We start from the raw sequence: 20,422 nt of genomic DNA on the forward strand, positions 1-20,422 counted from the left end.
CTCCACATGGGAAATTTTCTTACACCAATTTTTTGCTGTGTAGTTTTCTTTAAACTGTTGGACTTCCTGATACAAATTTATCTGGTCTTTCGGTTTAAACATAAACTGAACACAATAGAACGCCTTTGAAGAACCAAGGAGCTCAAATTCTTGGGGTTCCTTTTCTGTTACTGTCTGTCTGTAAACTAATTTTGACCAAGGGGATAACAGATTATATACTGGAAAAATGGGGGTTGCTAATGTTGCTGGAAATTCACTAGATTTAGATGGGATCCCCACAAGGCAAGTAGACATTGGGTCAGACACAGAGGAGGCAGACAGGCAAATGTGATCTTGTTGAGAACTCTGGCAAGAGTGGTCCATACGTTTGCCTGAGGCTGAGAAATGATTCATATCTGACTTGGATGGATGGCTGACAACAGGAGCAGCAGAAGGATGGGGCTCATTCTGATGGTATGGGGTCTGAGTTCAGATCAAGGGGAAACACTGAAAAAACTGAAGATAAAAAATGTTAGGAATAAGGTTCAGGTAATAGCAACTTAACTTTAAAGAGTCTGACGACGCTTCCTCCTCCAGCAGACATCAGCTACTTGTGCCGTGGGTTTATCTTTTGACACTTTTGGAATGTATGGTCTTACCTACTTGGAGGGGATCCATCTCAAGCCTGAGGGAGCAGATACGCACGCATATCCCCTACCCCAGGCCACTAGCTCATAGGGCCCCTCCATTTTCCAAGTCTCAGGGTCTTTTATGAGGAAGGGTAGCCAGACTTTCAGATTGTGCTGACTGTTCTCTTTGAAGTGCCTCATGATGGGTGGGTTAAGGTTTTCATACGTGCAATTTAAAAAATTCAGCATGAACAATGCTTTGGACAGCTGGACTTGAGGGGACTCCACCTTAATAGCCTCTTGTTGTTGGTGAAGGACCTTTTTTAGGCTCTGGTGGGCCCTCTCCATCATGGCTTGGCCTGTCGGGGAATAGGGGATGCCTGTCTTATGTTCTATTCCCCATTGCTGCAGGAAGCTCCGAAACTCTTTGGACTTGTATGCTGGGCCATTGTCTGCTTTGATGACCTTAGGGATTCCCAATGTGGAGAAGGCTTGCATGAGATGTTTTTTTACATCAGAGACCTTCTCTCCTGTGTGGGCGGAAGCATAGATTGCACCAGAGAAAGTATCCATTGAGACATGGACATCTTTAAATTTGCCAAATGACAAGATGTGGGTTACATCTGTCTGCCACACCTCGCAGCTCTGCAAAGCCCTAGGGTTTGCCCCTGTACTTAGAGAGGGTAGTGAATGGTGTTGTCAAGAAGGGCATGTGGCTATGATGACCTGAGCTTGTTCGCATGTCAGGTGGAATTGCCAAACCAAGCCGGGTCCATTTTGATGGAAAAGCTGGTGACTGATCTTTGCTTGTTGGAATACATCTGGGAGCGGGACCATCTCAGCTGGTGCTGCAAGGGCATCAGCCCTACGATTACCTTCTGCAATGAACCCTGGCAGGTCTGTGTGTGACCTGACATGCATCACATAGAAGGGTTGTTCCCGGTGGGAAATTATTTTTACTAATTTTGAAAGCAATTCATATAAAGGAATGTTGGAAACTTCTTGCAATACCACATTCTCTGCCCTGGACACTACACCTGCTATGTAAGCTGAATCAGTAACTAAATTAAAAGGCTTGGAGAAGCTCTCAAAGGCTCTGACGACAGTGACCAACTCAGCAATTTGGGGTGATCCTTCCACCTTGGCAATATCTGCCTCCCACTGCTGAGTTAGAGGATCTTTCCAAGTCACTGCTCTGAATACTTGTCAATGATAAAGAAAACTGAACGTCCAAATTAAAAATTTTGTGGGCCAGTCGCTGGATCAAAATTTGGCCCGTGTAGCTGTCTAGTGCAAATTGCAGGGCTTCATTCTCTCATTCTCTTGAAGCAATTGTTCTAACATTGCTTGAAATATTTGGCCTGATTTAAATTTAAGGAGATGTGGATGCAGTCAAAGTCACACCCTACCAATTCCCTGATCCAAATCCTTGCTTTCCGGATCAGTTCTGCCATCAGCTCCTGTAGCCTTGTCATCCTTTTGGACCTGTTGTGACTGAGGAAGACACATTCTATGATTAAGAGTGGGTCCTTCTTGTCCTGGTCATCTTTCCCTGCCTGGGCAGTTTCCCACTGGAAGATCACCCCATGGAGGTGTGGCAACTTACCCAAGATGATGAACTTGAAGGGCAGGCCCTGCTGGCACCTGTGGGCCTGCCTGGCAGACATTGTCTCCTGAACTTTCTCCAGTGCAGTTCTTGCTTCCTGGGTGAGGGTCCTAGGAGAATTAAGGTCATCTCCCCCTTTCAACAAATTGAAAAGGGGGGCTAGATCCTCAGTGGAAATGCCTAGCCAAGGTCTTGCCCAGTTTAAAGACCCACACAGTTGATGGAGATCTGCTAAGGTTTTGATGTTGTTTTTGATAGCTAATTTTTGCGGCACAACGGTCCGCTTTCTTATTTCGTGACCCAGGTACTTCCAAGGTGGCATCTTTTGAATCTTTTCTTCCTGGAGCTCGAACCCTGCAGCAACCAATGCATTGATTGTCAGGTCAAGTGTGTGAGTAAGCATGTCATCGGTTGGGGCACACACCAGGATGTCATCCATGTAGTGCAGGATGATGGAATCTCCTGCAGCTTCACGGACTGGGGACAGCAAGGAAGAGACATACCTCTGGCAAATCACAGGACTCACTTTGAGACCTTGTGGGAGTACTTTCCAGTGGTATCTCTTCATTGGGGCTTCTCGGTTAATGGTGGGAACCGAAAAGGCAAAACGCAGGGCATCGTCAGGATGCAGGGGAATTTGAAAAAAACAGTCTTTGATGTTAATCACAGCTAAAAAACAATTATGTGGAAGCATGGTCGGTGAGGGCATCCCTGGTTGTAGAGAGCCCATGTCCTCAATAACGTTGTTGATTTGACGGAGGTCATGGAGGAGCTGCCACTTGTCTTTGTTGGGTTTTTTTATGAAAAAGACAGGAGAGTTCCACGGTGACGTGGTCTCCATGATGTGACCTTTTTTTAACTGCTCCTCTACGAGCTCTTCAAGTGCCTTTAATTTTCCTTTCTTGAGTGGCCACTGTTCTACCCACACTGGAGTATCAGTTTTCCAAACCAGTTTTTGGATAGAGTGCTCTTCAGTGGCCGCCGCCCGAAAAACCTGTGGGGTTTCTGGGATGTCAATTGTGGTTCCCCACTGAACCATCAAATCTCTGCCCCAGAGGGGCTCTGTGTAGTCTAAAACAAATGGGCATACAGAAGCCACTTTGCCATTCAGTCCCTCAATTTGGATGACGATTTTTGATTGTCTTGCTAATTGGATGCCCCCTACACCTTGCACATGTCCTGCCACGGTTTGGAATTCCCAATGTGACGGCCACTCCTTGGATGGAATGATCGTAACATCTGGTCCAGTATCTAGAAGTCCTTGCATAGATTTGTACTCCCCACCTCGGTGCAACCCACATGATATCTTGGGTTTTTCTCTTCCCAGTACCTGAGTCCAGCAGACATTGGGATGGAGTTCATTTCTGAGGGTTTCTGCCTGCTCCTGGTCCCATGGAGGCTCAGGCACTGGGATGGCTTGTGCTATTATTTGGCCTTTGGGCAGGTACACGGGTGGGTGAGTACAGTGGAGCCAAATGACAAACTGCTTCGGGTCTGATGATATGAGACCTGGAGGAATGTTAATTTCCTGGGGTGTGTGTTTTGTGTCCCCAAGGACGACATACTTACTATGATGTTTCTGGCAAAGCTGTGTCCAAGTACCTGGCTGTTCAGGTTTAACAGTTATGAAATGCCAGTTAGTGTCCTTGAGATGGAGAGGCTCTGTCAATGCCAATCTGTAAGAGTTATGGGGAGAATTGGTCTGGGATTGTCACAGTTAAATGAATGTTCTGTCTTGTCCAATGCCAGTATCTGCACATCTCCTAAACTTGTTTTTTTGTCCCCCCTATGCCAGAATCAGATCCACCCTATTTTTGTCATAGTGCTGAAAAAAGGAGCCCTCTTTATTTAGTTTTTTGGAAGGTTCTCTTTTGGGGAATTCTGATCTTTAAGCTTATTGTATTTAAAATCTAAAAACTGCTTTTTCAGAGGGCAGTCAAGTTGTCTTTGTCTCTCTGGGAGCCTCTCAGGAACCCCGGCCAGCCCCGAGTCTGCAGACAGCGGGGGGGCAGCCCCGACACAGCCGACAGCGGGGAGACACTCTCTCGCACCCCGAGGGTACTGAGGGCAGCTAGGCTAGTCGCCTTTGCAGCAGGAGACACTAGAGACATTAGTAGATGATACAGGGCCGACTCTTAGCAGGGGTCAATCCAAGGTTTTATTCTAGGAGTCCCGAAGGAGCCCCTACACCTCAGGGGGCCTCCTGCTGAGAGCCCCGGGAGATGTGCCAAGGTTACATTTAAAGGGAGGTAGAAACCAAAAGTATGTAACATTTTACTAACCAATAAGTGACCCTAAGGGATGGATACTGGGGGATAGACATTTAGGACAGCGCATGGGGCAAGGCTTAGGGGACTGACCCCTAGCCTCTGGCTAATCACTCGACATCCTGGACCAAAGCTTCTAGATGGAGGGGATGGGATGCTGAGTGATTGACAGAGAGCCAGGGTGGTGATTTGGGGATGATCTCAGCAAGGGAAAGGGAATACACAGGTAAAGGGAGGGGGGTACAATCTGGGATAAACCATTTGGGAAACATATAGGGATACAAAAACAAAACTATTACAAAGTATGACAAAGTATAAAAACACACTACAACAGATGACAACACGTCCGATCCCCTTGAAGGAACCTCCAAGACATATGTCCAGGGAAAAAAAGATAACCAAGCTTAGAGGATCCCTGCCTCTAACCAAATAGAAGCTAGGGAAAACTGTGTTTTTTATACTATGTAGATTCGTTAACCTAGCAAATCAGAACCCCAAAAATATGAAGCTTTAGTCAACACTAGTGCGCAGTGCACATTAATCCCATTGAGACATGTGGGGGCAGAATCTGTTTCTATTGCTGGCGTGACAAGGAGATCACAAAGATTTTACTTAGGTAGAAGCTGATGTGAGCCTGACTAGAAATGAGTGGAAGAAACACCCTATTGTGACTGGCCCAGAGGCCCCATGCATTTTGGGCATAGACTTCCTCCAAAGTAGATATTTCAAAGACCCAAAGGGACTCAAGTGGGCATTTAAGATAGCAGCTATAGAGACAGAAGGCATCAAGAAATTAAACACCTTGCCTAGACTATCAGAAAACCCATCTACAATAAGACTCCTAAAGGTAGAAGACCAACGAATACCAATTGCCACCTCAACAATGCACTGCCAACAGTACAGAAGAACTCGAAATGCCATAATCCCCATCCACAAAATGATCCATGAGCTAGAGAGCCAAAGGGTAGTCAACAAAACCCACTCACCTTTCAACAGCCCCATTTAGCCTATGCGCAAATCTGAAGGAGAATAGAGATTGACTATAGACTATTGTGCCTTGAATGAAATGACTCCACCACTGAGCGCTGCTGTGCCAAACATGCTAGAACTCCAATACAAGCTAGAATCCAAGGCAGCAAAGTGGTATGCCACTATTAACATTGCCGATGCATTTTTCTCCATTCTTTAGCAACAGAATGCAAGCCTCAGTTTGCCTTAACATAGAGAGGAATGCAGTACACCTAAAACCAATTGCCCCAAAAGTAGAAGCACAGTCCCACCATCTGCCATAGACTGATTCAGGCTACACTAAAAAAGAGTGAAGCTCAAAAACATCTACAATACATTGATGACATGATTGTGTAGGAGAACATGACAACAGAAGTGTTTAAGAAAAGAGAGAAAATCATCCAAATTCTCCAAGAAGCAGATTTTGCCATCAAGAAGAACAAAATTAAGTAACCTATTGAGAAAACCAATTCCTGGGAGTAAAGTGGCAAGACTGACAGTGTCAGATTCCCACCAATGTCATCAACAAGATCATAACAATGTCTCCACCAACCAACAAAAAAGAAACACAAGCTTTCCTAAGCACCATCGGCTTTTTGAGAATGTATATTCTTAAGTACAGCCAAATTGTAAGCCATCTCTACCTACTCACCTGTCGCTGTTGAGTAAGAAATGACACAGACTCACCAGAAGGCTGGTTTGCACAGCATCCTGCTTTACTTCGAAAATCTCTCTTTTATACACTGTTCCGATAGAGACAAACCAGATTGGTCAAGTAATCAATACATTTCACCTGATTGGCTAATTAACAAAAACACCTTTCTTATAAACAATCTTTGAGAAAACCAGGAAAACAGAGAGTAGGAAAACACCACCTGCAGGTTGTTTATAATAACAAGCTATCATTGTTTCTCTGCAACTCCGTAAAGTCTCACAAGCCGATTCTGGGAAAACTTATCTAGTTTTTTTGCTCTCTGGCCAGGCTGTCACATCCACAGTCACCCACAAAAAGAACACTTTCCAATAGAGCCCTGAACAACAAGCCTTTACCCAAATCAAGCAGGAGATGACTCATACGATAGCCCTTAGCCCAATCAAGACAAAACCAAATATAAAGATCGTGCTCTACTCTACAGCTGGGAGCCATGGTCTGTCCTAAAGCCTTTGGCAGGTGCCTAGGAAGACTTGAAGCCGACCACTGTCACCATTGAGTCAGGAACGGGAAGAAAGGCGACACTTGACTCCATACATTTTCAGAGGCAAAAGGCTCCTTTATTACAATCTCACAATATTTATAACCAACATCGTTCACCCAGAACCTGATTGGTTCTTAATCAACACCCTTCACATGATTGGCTAATTAAGGAAACACCCTTTGGTAAACATCTTATGAGAAAACACCTGTTCAAAACACCAGCTGCAAGATTGTTTTAATTCCTTCTCTCAGCCTTCTCAAAACTCCCCAGAACAATTCCTGGGAAAGTTTATCTGTTTCTCTCTCTGACCAGGCTGTCAGTATCCATAGACTGCAGAGGATCAAGAATGGGACATCACGCCATGATCAATGTGATCAAGTGAAGCTGATTTATTGCAAAAAGTAAGCTAGATTTATACTGCATTCTACTGTTGACACACCTCAAGCTAATACATGATTGGTTAAGCCCTTCTGTGCATGCGTATTAAGCTTTCAGTTGATTAGTTAGTTTTTCTTCTTCATGCATCTCGCTGTGGTTTCTCGTTCCGCCTTTACATCCTGCCTTACATCCTGGAGTTGTCTACTGCTGAGTGTGCTCTTCCTCTTTTGTGTCATCAAGGGCATTGTGACCTTCTACTCAATTTCTGTGAGGGCTGGATTGTGCATATGTCTGTGGAACGGGCTAACAGCAGGCCTGTTAGCTAAAGGAGCGAGAAGAAGCTGAGAAGTAAGAAGAAGCTGATAAGGAGCTCTCTCCAAGGCTGTAACCAAGGAGACCAAGAGAAGAAAGATAAGAGAACCTTGCAGCTGGACGAAGCATTTTTAGAAAGTTAGTTGAAGTCACTATAACTTCTCACCAATAGTATTATGTTGACTTATTGTGGCCAATAGTAAAGGTAGAAGAAGCATAAACAATTGGAAAGTGTATAAAAGTCAACCATGTTCAATAATAAAGAGTTGCCAACTGAGACTGCTTGTGGTCTCTGCTTTGTGTTGTGACCGCCTCGACAGCGACATCTGGTGATTGCCGACGTGATAAGAACATAGTCGGTGGGGGCCCATATGGGGTCCTAGCAACTGGCAACCGTGACCCACTGGGATGTAGTGGGGGAGGCGGCGTTGGTGCAGCTGAGAGTGGCAGGTGGAAGTCGCAGGGAGGTCTGGACCTGATTTCCTCCTATCAAGACACCTGGAAGTAGGTGAGCCACCAACTAGTAATAATGGGACATAATTTATCTAAAGAGGAAGAAAATGTTCTGACTACATGGAAAGTTTTGTTAAGAAATAAGGGGATTAAAACATCAGACTATGCACTTCGAAATATACTGCTGTGGGCTAAATCACAGGATTTTGGCACTGATCCCGACACAGCATTTAGTGTTAAGGCATGGAAAAAAGTCAGGGACAGACTGTGGGAAGTCATCCGAGCGGGAGATAAAACAGTTGTCAATCTAGCAGTTACTTGGGAATCGCTCTTTGAGGCATTAAAGGAATGGAAAACAGAGCGAGAACAAGCAGAGCGGGATGTGGATGAAGAATTGGGGCTGATAACAGAACCTGATGGGGAGGATGAGGCAGAGGGGGCCTCTGATGGGGAAGAAAGTCTGGGTGCCATGTAAGTTACCTGGCAACCTGCCAAAACTTCTGGGCAACCTTCCATAGCATCCTCTTATCAGACCCTTAAACCTCTTTATCTCACACCTGCACAGCAGCTCGCAATGGTGCCTGTATATACTACACCACTACGCCAGTTAGCTGAAATGTCTTTATCAGAGAGACAAACCCAGCCATCTGGCCCCCCGCTTCCCTCCACTCTAGTCCAGCCGTCTGCCCCCCTGCTCCCCTCTGAGCGGCTTGAACAACCTGCAAGGTTGTATCCTCCGTTATCTGACAGTGACAGCAACAGCAAATCAAGTGATGAGTCGCCTGCAGTAACACTTGAGTTGGGGCAAGGAGCTCTGGTCCCTTTACCTCCTAAGAGCTCTAGCCTTGCTGCCCCATGGACTTTGCCTCCATGTCAAGTAACTGTGCTTCCTCGACACCCTCAGGAGTTTTGGGAATTATGTTAGGAGCAAAGCAGTTGAAGAAAAGAATTGGGACATCATAGAAAGGTTAGGTGCTCCAAGAGTACCTCAGGAGAACAGTGCCAATGCAAATGTTGCTTGTGATAACCCTATGGCTTTTCCAGTTTTTAAAGCAGCTCCTGGAACAGGGCAGGGTGACAGTCATCATGTCTTTGCCTAGAGGGTTGTGCAAGATCTCCAATCGAAAGTGGCTCAGTATGGTATTAATTCCTCAGAGGTAATGCAATTAATACGTGTAATTAATGCAGATCTGCTTGCACCTTATGACATCATGCATCTCGCTACAATTCTATTCCAGCCAGTGCAATACAGTGTAGTTCAAACACTTGGAGGAGAGTGGCTGAGCGCACCGCTTTAACAAATATGCAGTTGCCTCAACACCACCCTCGTCCTGCTGTGGGTGTTGATGCCCTACTGGGTACTGGGCCTTTTGCCAATCCAGATTTACAGGCAAGGTGGTATCCTTCGATTTTGGCGCAAGCTCAGCAAATTGGCATGAGTGCCTTAACTAAAACAATGGAAATGGCAGCTCCAAGACAGAAATATGTCACTATACAGCAAGGGATGAGAGAACCATTTTTGCAATTTGCAGAAAAACTTGCTGCAGCTATTGAGAAACAGGTAGATGATGAAACTTTGCGAGACAAATTGTGTATACAATTGGCTAAAGAAAATGCAAACCCAGACTGCAGAAAGATTATTGACACTTTACCTGGGGAACCCACCTTGTCTGAAATGGTTACTGCTTGCTCGAAAGTTGGTTCAGTAGAGCATAAAATGGCAGCTCTTGCTGCAGTGCTAAGACCTTCAGCAAAATGCTATAATTGTGGACAACAAGGGCACGTAAGGTCACAGTGTACTGTCCGGAAAACAACATTTAAGCCAAGTGCAAGCAGCGATGTTGTATGCAATCGCTGTGCTAAACCTGGGCACTATGCTAAACAATGCAGGAGTAAATATCATGCAAATGGTCAGCTATCACCGGGAAACCCAAAGAGGAGCACGAAGGCGCGCGTGGGGAAACAAATACCCCGACAACAACCACCACAACAGCAAATGTGGGCCTTCCCAGCACTGCAAAGCTACCCATTTGTGAACAATACTCAGGGGCAACAAGCAGGTCCGCAGGGATTGATATACCCACCGCTGGCACAGTAACCATTTTGACAAAAGAAATATGTAAAGTGCCCCTCGATGCCTATGGTCCAATAGGATGGTGATTGAATGAGTTTTTGATAGGGAGATCAAGTACTACACTTAGAGGTATTCATGTGCATCTAGGGCTTATTAATGCTGATTATTTAGGACAGATTCATGCCATGGTATCCATTGATGACCCTCCTGTCACTATTCAGAAAGTAACTTGCATTGCTCAAATTGTACCTTTTGTGAGTTCTGTTCCAAACACAGTGGACCGAAGTAGTGGCAAAGGAAGTTTTGGATCGACAGGAGTACCTCAAGTGTTCTGGACTGAGAAAGTAACGGAGAGCCATCCAGAAAAGACATGCATCCTCACTGCCAGTGGATGTCATCCAGGAACTATATCAGTAACAGGTTTGATTGACACTGGAGCAGATGTCACAATACTCTCGCGACTTTGCTGGCCTCAATCGTGGCCTCTCACTTGTGCAAGTTTTGGATTCCTGGGGTTGGGTGGTGCTACAACAGGTGGCCTGTCAGCCATTGTAATTAATGTGAAACATCCTGATGGCCAACAAGCTAACATCAGACCCTATGTTGCCGATGCTCCTCAGAGTTTGTGGGGACGAGATTGCTTATCTCAATGGGGTGCCAAAATTACTACGAATTTTTAACGGGGGCCACTGTGATGCAGGGCAATGAACATACAGTTGTGGCCCTGACATGGTTGACAGATAAGCCTGTCTGGGTTCGCCAGTGGCCCCTTACTACTGAAAAGCTTACTGCCCTGCAAGAATTAGTCACAGAACAATTGCAAGCAGGACATATTGAGGAATCATTCAGTCCCTGGAATACCCCTGTTTTTGTAATAAAAAAGAAATCGGGAAAATGGAGACTTTTACATGATTTACGGCAGATAAATGCTGTAATGGCAACAATGGGAGCTTTACAACCAGGCCTTCCTCCACCTACAATGATTCCACAGGAATGGCAAATAGTTGTCATTGATCTGAAAGATTGTTTCTTCACTATTCCATTGGCTGAGCAGGACAAAGAAAAATTCGCTTTCACTGTGCCTTCTATAAATCATGCTGAACCAAATAAAAGATATCAATGGAAGGTACTTCCCCAAGGCATGAAAAATTCACCGACTATTTGTCAATGGTTTGTGGCACAGGCCTTGTCAAAAGTGTGGGAGCAATTTAAAAATGGTTACTGTTATCATTACATGGATGATATCTTGTTGGCATCTGACAACAAACAACAGTTATCAGCTCTTAAACAATGTGCTGTGACAAATTTGAAGGCTTTTGGCCTGATCATTGCTCCAGAGAAAGTGCAGGAACACATGCCTTGGAAATATCTAGGTATGTTGGTGACCAACACTCAAGTTATGCCTCAACCTGTAAAGTTAGACATTGATGTTAAAACTGCTACTGATGTACAGAAATTGGTTGGTTTGATAGGTTGGATTTGATCATATTTAGGTATAACTAATCATCAGATGCAGCCATTGTTTGATTTGCTGTCAGGCATCACCTCCTCTACTGATAGGAGGCAATTGACCTCAGCAGCAAAAAAGACCCTAGAAGAAGTTGAATTAGCCCTAGCACACAGAATTGTTAACAGGATAGATATCTCTGTTGGTGTTCAATTGTTTATTTTGAAGGACCATGAATTACCATGTGGGATACTGTGTCAATGGAATGATAATTGGGAAGGTCAACTGCATATTCTGGAATGGATATTTTTATCTTTCAGATCTCGGAAAACAGCTCCAGGACTTTATGAGATTTTTGCAGATATTATCATCAAGGGCCGCAGGCGTTGTCATGAGATTTTGGGACACGACCCTGTGACCATTGTGATACCTGTACAACAGTGGTATTTTGAATGGTGCTTTCAAAATAATCATGAATTTCAATCTGCCTTATCTTGTTTTACAGGCCAAATCACATACCATTTGCCTTCTCATCCTGTTCTAACACTGACTAAAGAGATTCCTTTTGAAGGGAAAGAAATTTGTTCTCCTGTTCCAGTGGAAGGTATAACGGTTCTTACAGATGGATCCGGGAAAACCGGAAAAGCAGCTGTGGCTTGGAGAAAGGATGATCACTGGGAATATGAGACAATGACTCAGCAGGGATCTCCTCAATTGGTTGAACTTTCTGCTGTTCTTTTGGCTTTTACTTTGTTTCCTGGTTTTGTAAATATAGTTACCGATTCCCTTTATGTTGCCAATTTGGTTAAGCATTTAGATCAAGCAGTGTTATATAATATTCAAGAGAAGCCATTGTTTAACATGTCAGTGAAGTTATGGACAGTTACTGGCGCTCGAAAATATCCTTACTTCATCATGCACATTCACAGCCATACATCATTACCAGGATTTTTTGTTGAAGGCAATGCCTATGTAGATTCTTTAGTAGCTGCTGCTGCAATCAAAACTGTACCGAATGTGTTGCAGCAGGCAATTTTATCTCATCAATTTTTTCATCAGAGTGCTCAAGCTTTACAGCAGCAATTCAAATTGTCTTCTGGTGAAGCAAAATCAATCCTTTCTTCTTGTCCTGACTGTCACATGACTCATGTCACTCAGTATTATGGTACCAACCCTAGGGGTCTTTCTGCGTTAGAAGAATGGCAAACTGATGTTACTAAAATGCCAGAATTTGGTCACTTTAAGTATGTTCATGTTACAATTGATACTTTTTCTCATGCAATGGTTGCTTCAGCATTCCCAGGAGAAAAAACTCGTGATGCTATTAGTAATTTTTATCATGCTTTTTCTACCCTAGGTGTTCCATGTCACGTAAAAACAGATAACGGCCCAGCATATGCTTCGCAGAAAATGCAAGCATTCTTTCGTGCTTGGGGCATTGAGCATTCAACAGGCATTCCACATGTCCCCATGGGCCAAGAAATTATTGAAAGACCTCATGGACTTCTTAAACGTCAAGTTCAAAAACAAAAAGGGGGAATGCAACAGGACTCACCTCAAGTGAGATTAGATAAAGTTGTTTATGTGTTAAACTTTTGTGTCCCCTACCTGACTCACAGTTATCTCCAATCTTTTAACACTTTTCTTCTTTGAATTCTAAGCAACCAGATTTCCGTAGAAATGTTAAGGTATGGGTCAAGGATTTAATTACTGGTATGTGGTCTGGCCCAGTGGAACTAATAACCTGGGGGAGGGGTTATGCTTGCGTTTTGACAGATAATGGTCCTCGATGGGTCCCTGCTCGCTGTGTTAAACCTTACCTAGAACGTGCAGGAAAGGACAGGATGGATGGTTCCACAGCTGAAGCAGAAGGTGAGGATGACACTGGCTAAGACCATATATCAGTACTTAAAGATGGATGAAGGACAGTAACAATTGTATTAAGAATGGGAATTTTGTTGATGGTTGTGATTGTGGTTTTGTGTGTCCCCTCTCTGCTAGGATTTTTGCAAAGGGCCCTGCAAAAATCCATAGCAGCTGTATTTACAGTTCAAAAACAAAAAGGGGGAATTGTGGGAGGGGCTAACAGCAGGCCTGTTAGCTAAAGGAGCGAGAAGAAGCTGAGAAGTAAGAAGAAGCTGATAAGGAGCTCTCTCCAAGGCTGTAACCAAGGAGACCAAGAGAAGAAAGATAAGAGAACCTTGCAGCTGGACGAAGCATTTTTAGAAAGTTAGTTGAAGTCACTATAACTTCTCACCAATAGTATTATGTTGACTTATTGTGGCCAATAGTAATGGTAGAAGAAGCATAAACAATTGGAAAGTGTATAAAAGTCAACCATGTTCAATAATAAAGAGTTGCCAACTGAGACTGCTTGTGGTCTCTGCTTTATGTCGTGACCGCCTCGACAGCGACATATGTCCATTGTCCTTCAAGAAACCCTCAACAACAGACCACTAAGATTTTAAAGTCAAAGCTACAGAAAGTCTGAGGCTATCTACACTCCAACCAAAAAAAAAAAAAATAGCAGCCTATAAAGAAGTCCAAGCCACCTCAAAAGTAATAGACACTAAAACACAACTCCTCCTGGCACCCTGACTACCAGTGCTAGGGTGGATGTTCAAAGCAAATATTCCCTCTACCCACCATGCCACCAATGTCACTGTGCTGGTTTAAGTTTGAAACAGGGTAGAAACAAAAATTTTGTATAGTGGTTTTGGTTTGCTAATTTAAGGTTTTTCCAATTTTAATATTTCTCGACTTAATGTACCAAAGATTGTGGTATGTTTTGGTGTTGGCCAATCACCAATGTACTCACTTCCTGTTGTGAGATAGGATTAGGAGAAAGGTAAAGTAGGCTCAAAACTTTAAAAGTGTATAAAGAAAATTTTATTAACAGTAACTAAAAGAAAAAAAAGTTGTAAGAATCAAGACAAACCTTTCCTAACACTTCTCTCCCCACAACCTTTTATTTTCTACTGATAATGTAAAGAAACAAAACCTAAAATTTCCAGTTAGTTTATCACTTTTAAAATAGTCTTTCTTCAGTTCACTTAGGGAGAGAAGTCTCTCTTGTTAATGCTATGGAGACTTCTCCAGAGGAGAAAAAACAGTTCTCTTGTGGTTCTCAATTTGGTTACGAATAGCAGCGGCACAGGGAAAATCTGCTATTGTGAAGCCCCTCCTATTTTCTACAAGCCTTCCCATAGTTTGTTTATGGGTTATGTTAACTTATGGTGTATTGGTTTAAAGATGAGTTGGTCAAAGGTAAAAGTTCTCATTATCCATTTCTAAAATCATCTTCATTTCTGTGAACAGAGATCTTCTTCTAGGGGCACAGGACTACTCTCTTTCTGTTCAAACTTCTCATGGGATTACAGCTACTTTAATATCTGTTTACTTTAGCATGGAGGCCTTTGCTCGATATCAATTGAACTCTTCATCTCCCCATAGTTTCATGTGTTATAGGGAAAAGAGTCTTTTCTCCATAATTTATAAGAGGATTTCAGCTCTAAAATCAAGGTATCTCCTCATCCTTCCCATGTGGGATTTAACTTCTTTCTCACTGATCATGATGTTTTCATGTTGTTCCTTTACATGTTTGTATCTTGTTCTTTTCTCTTACTCAAGGGAGGATTGAAGTACTGAAAGAGTTAATGTTACCTGGGTCCTTCAAATGGTCGCCTGACCCGCGCCGGTAACTTGTGCCTGGAGCTGCGGCTAGGGCTGTGTAAGGATCAGCTTCATGGTTGGTTTTTTGTTTTCTTTGCATTCAATTCCAGCCGCAGGGCCACTCTGCATGGCGACAGGGCTGCCTCTGGTCTCAGCCACGCTGGGGGGAGGGGACTTGATGGTAAGATCTTACCAGCTGCAGCCAGCCCTGCTCCAACCAGGGCTCTGCAGTCTCCCCCCCTTCCCGCCCAGAAACTGCTGGGGCCCAGCCCGGCCGCAATGGGGTTCAGAGACCCCCAGAGCCTCCGGAGAGGGGCCCGGTCCCCCCTGTGGCAGAGCCTGCCCGGCCCAGCCTGGGACAGGGCCCGGCAGGCTTCCCGGGCCTGGCCAGGACAGGACCCAGCGGGCCCGGGGTTGTTACCTTCTTGCTGGCCGGGAAAGAAAGAAGAAGTTGCTGGGTTTCTTTCATCTTTAACATGTGTCTTTCACAGAGGTGTGTCTAGCTTCTCAGTGGTTCAACAGACTGTTAGTTACACAAAAATTTTTACATCACTTCCCTAAATTCCTCCCATGTCAAAACCATGACAGCCACATAGAGCAAATTAATTGCCCTCATCACACAGCGTGCCCATATTAGAAAAGTGAATCGCCCTAAGATTTTAGAGATAATTACAAATTAGCCTAAAAGTAAAAACTTTAGTCTTGCTAACAAAAAAGAACAAGAAGTAACATGTACTAAAGAAGCTCCATCATACAACCAGCTACCAACAGAAGAAACACGTTACGCTCTTTTTACTAATAGTTCTTGTCTTTTTACTGATAGTTCTTGCCGCATTGTAATAATAAAACAAAAGTAGAAAACAACCATATAGAGCCCAACATGACAAGTCACAAAAGCTACTGAAAGAGAAGATCGATCAAGCCATCTCACTGAACTCAAAGCCATTCAACCTAGCCCTAGACATTGCTAAAAGAGAGAAGTTGCTATAGCTCTATCTCTACACTGATTCAAAGGTAGTAGCCAATGCTCTGTGGGGATGGCTGGAGAAGTAGAAAAAAGCTAATTAGCAGCATAGAAGAAAAACAATTTGAGCTGCTGAAGAGTAAAAACCATCGCTACCAAGGTAAAAAAACTGCCTATAAAAGTCTGCCATGTAGATGCCCATGTCTGCAAGAGTAGATCTAATGAGGAGCACCAAAACAATCAGCAAGTAGATCAAGCTACAAAGATAGAAGTGTCAAAAATAGGCTTAGATTAGCAACACAAAGGAAAGTTGTTCCTAGCTTGATAGGCCCATAATGCCTCAAGTCATCAGAGTAGAAATGCTACCTATAAGTAGGCACAAAACCAAGGAGTATATTTAATCATAGACAATATTTCTCAAGTTATCCATGATTGGGAGATGTTTACTATTATCAAGCAAACCAAGCCAGTAAAGCCCCTATGGTATGCTGGACGGTAGTCCAAATATTAATATAGGGAAGCCTAGCAGATTGACTATATCACACTGTCCCAGACATGCCAAAGTAAGTGCTATGTGCTCACAATAGTAGAAGCCACCACTGGACGGCTGGAGACCTACCCTATGCCTCACGCTACAGCCCATAACACCATCTCAAGTCTTGAAAAGCAAGTCCTTTAGAGGCATGGTACCCCTGAGAGGACTGAGCCAGACAATAAAATTCATTTCAAGAACAGCCTTATCAACATCTAAGCTAAAGAACATAGCATTGAGTGGGCGTGCCATATCCCCTACTGTGGGAAAGACATTTCTGTGCTGTTCTTGTGAGCCAGCGAAGGCTTCTTGAAGATTAGGAAAGCCTCATATCTCGCTCAAGGAATTTACCAAGGCTATCACTATGACAACGTGAAGAAAGAGAAAGAAAAAAGTGTAAGCTAAAGATCTGGACTTTGGTTTGCTTACACAGTGGTGTGGCTCCTTTCACCTATTGAAAGCATTTTTTCTTCTTTATGACCAATGGGCAGAGTATGTGTGTCGCAGACATCTTTTTATGAAAATCCTTTTCTTGGGATTTTTTTCTTCCTGAGAAGCTGTGAGGCCTCAGGGACAAAATGTAAATAATGGTTATCTGCCACTGTGGAATGCAACAGGTGCATCTGTGATTGGTCTCATGTGCTTGTTTGTAATTAATGGCCAATCATGGCTCAGCTGGCTCTCTCTCTGTCCGAGCCACAAACCTTTGTTATTCATTCTTTTCTATTCTTAGCTTAGCTAGCCTTCTGAGATGAAACCTTTTCTTCTATTCTTTTAGTATAGTTTTAATGTAATATATATCATAAAATAATAAATGAAGCCTTCTGAAATATGGAGTCAAGTCCTCGTCTCTTCCTTCAACATAAGACCCCCGTGACCACTGTCACATATGTGTTCGTTAAGCAAATGTAAACATCTTGTAAAACTATAAAAGCAACATGTTGCTTCAATAAATAAGTCTAAACAGCCTTCTGATGGAGCCCTAGTGCTTTGCGCCATGTGGGACTCTATAGCGACACCCTATCATGCACCAACTACAAGCAAAGTAGAAAAGTACAATAGACTATTAAGAATCACCTTGAAAGCATTGGGTAGGGGATCTTTCAAAAATTAAGAGCAACATCTAGCAAAGGCCACCTGGTTAGTTAACACCCAAAGTTCCACCAACCAAGCAGGTCCTACCCAATCTAAGCCCCTACATACAGTAAACAAAGTCCCAATAATACATGTCAGAAATTTGTTAAGGAAGACAATTTAGATCAATTCTACCTTGAATACAGACAAACCCGTCCATAGGGTTATCTTTGCTCAGAGATTAAATTACACATGGTGAATAATGCAAAAAGATGAAAGAACACAATATGTACCACAGAAAGATCTGATTGTTGAGTGAGAACCATGTGTAAATATCACTATTTGCTGAATGGTACTGCCATTTTCTATATATATACATATACACACACTATATATATATATGTATAATATATGTATTAGTAGAGTTAGAATATATATTAGTTATGGTAGTAAGCTAATGATATAGATATAAGGGGTGGAATGTCCTAGGGTGACTTTATGATGCTTGTGTCCCCATTCATCTGTTTAGCCCAGAAATATGTTTTGCTCAATTAAAACTAGTTTTGAGAGTGTAGGGGGGAGACAAGAAATGTAGAGTTTGGTTTCAGAAACTGCACTCACTCGTCCACATTTCAACTGTGTTGTCTGCAGCACAGACAGACAGTGGGACAGAGCTCTCCTTTGCTTTTAGTTAGTTTTCAGCTAGCTGAGGCAGAAAAGTTCCCTAGACTGTAGTTTTTCTTTTCTCTTAGAACTGTTTAAACCTGCTCTAGACTGAACACCCAGAAGAGCACTGGCAGCTCACACCTATAGCCCACCGGGGCCTGGCCTGGGCCACAGTGTTTCCACTGCCAGAGGGACTGATAACAGACTTAGTGAGCCAAACTACAGCTCACGAAAGGGACTTTCTGAGTTTGTCATCTCTTTTGGATCAGCAAAATGTTTTATTGTTTAATATTGTTCTTTTTTTTTTTTTTTTTTGTGCTGGTAAATGCTTTGCCTATTAAATAAACAAATAACAAATTTTTTCCACTTTTCTCTTTAGCAGTGTGGTAAAATTGATGGTGTTTTGCTGCTACTTCCCAAAAGTCTCTTCTAAGAAAGCCTCTCAGGCAAGTACAGTCACTCAATCCACACTCACACCACAGATAGGTCAGCAAAGAAAGACTGAAAGGGTCTCTGTATAGAGTTCCAGCGAGGTTTATTATAGAGTCACACTGATGGAGTCCAGGGACAAAGACAAACAGTGCAGGGTCCTGGGTTATGTATGGAGTCAGGGGCCAATCATCTGTGGGCACAAGGGCAGTACAAGGTCAGGGCAAATGGCAATGACGTATGGGGAAAGGGCAGATTAACATAACACTGCAGAGCACCATGGGAGAAGCCCCTTTTGTCTCACCCTAACCATTGAGGTATCCTTTTAACCTGCAGTAAATTCTTCCAGGGCAATATCCTAGAAGTTCCCCTAATAGGCTCAAAGGCCTCCACATTTCTCCAAGGAAATATTTTTCCAAACCAATTAAGAGAGGAGCTGATTAAATCTACTTTCTAGAAGAACCCCTTTAGAAGTTTTCTCCCAAATTTGCCCTAAACTAAGACAGAAAGACAGAGGGGATAATTGGTTTACAAGGGATGGTATGCAGTGGATACCAAAAGCTCTGGCCTTACAGGTATTAAAACAACTCCATGAAGGGAGCCATTAGGGCTCTCAAGGACTGGCAGAAGCCTTCCTCAAAATGTATGTTACTGTGGGTCTTTTTATTTTAGCAAAGCAAGCTATTGACAGTTGTTTGATTTGTGCTAAAACCAGTAACAGGGCTACAAAGAAAACTGCCAGGGGAGGGAGGCCTTGGGCTGTAGGTACCTTCCAAAGATGCGAGGTGGATTTTACCAAAATGCCCCAAGTGGCAAGGTTTAGATATCTTCTGATAATAGTATGTCAGTTAACAGGATGGCCAGAAGCATTTCCAACTGTTTCAGCAACTAGAGGATCAATTATTAAAGTGTTTTTGGAACAAATAATTCCAAGATATGGGATTGTGGAAGCAATAGACTCAGATAGGGGAACTCATTTTACAGGAAAAATTCTTCAAGGGGTTATGACTGCTTTAGGAATACAATGGAACCTCCATACCCCCTGGCACCCCCAGAGCTCAGGCTGAGTTGAAAGAATGAATGGAGAAATAAAGAAACACCTTTTGAAGCTTGTGATAGAAACTAAGATGCCATGGGTATGGCTTTTGCCATTGGCTTTGGCAAGAATAAGGGCCAGACCCAGAGGAGATATTCAGTTATCTCCCTTTGAATTGATGTTTGGAATTCCTTACCCTTAGAATTCTCAACCTAGTAGGGCAGTGGAAATAAGTGATGGGTATTTAAAACAATATGTGGCCAGGATACTCTCTCTTGTGAAACCTCTTTGGCAGGAAGCTCAGTTGGCACAGACCCTGCCTTTAGACTTTGCTGTTCATAACATCCAACCAGGAGATTGGGTCCTAGTTAAGGGGCAAAAAAAGGCACCACTAGTGGCAAAGTGGCATGGACCTTTCCAAGTGTTACTGACCACAGAAATAGCCATCAAGACAGCTGAACAATGGTGGACCCATCACACTCTGGTCAAGGTCTCTAAGGCCCCAGAAACTTGGACATCTCAGCTGGAGAAGGATGGGAGGTCACGACTGACACTCTGCAGTAGTGGACCAGAGCAGTAACCAGTGTGTCGACAACGGGGGAAGCCCCATGTGCCTACCCACAGACTGTCTGCTGAAATAGCCTGTATGGGCATCTCTCCTTTTGGATCTCCAGTCATTGGGGGCTAATCCTCTCTGTCA

Source organism: Agelaius tricolor, unplaced genomic scaffold, assembly GCF_023055355.1.
Source record: "Agelaius tricolor isolate 1412-34295 unplaced genomic scaffold, bAgeTri1.0.p SCAF_21, whole genome shotgun sequence".
NCBI lineage: Eukaryota > Metazoa > Chordata > Aves > Passeriformes > Icteridae > Agelaius > Agelaius tricolor.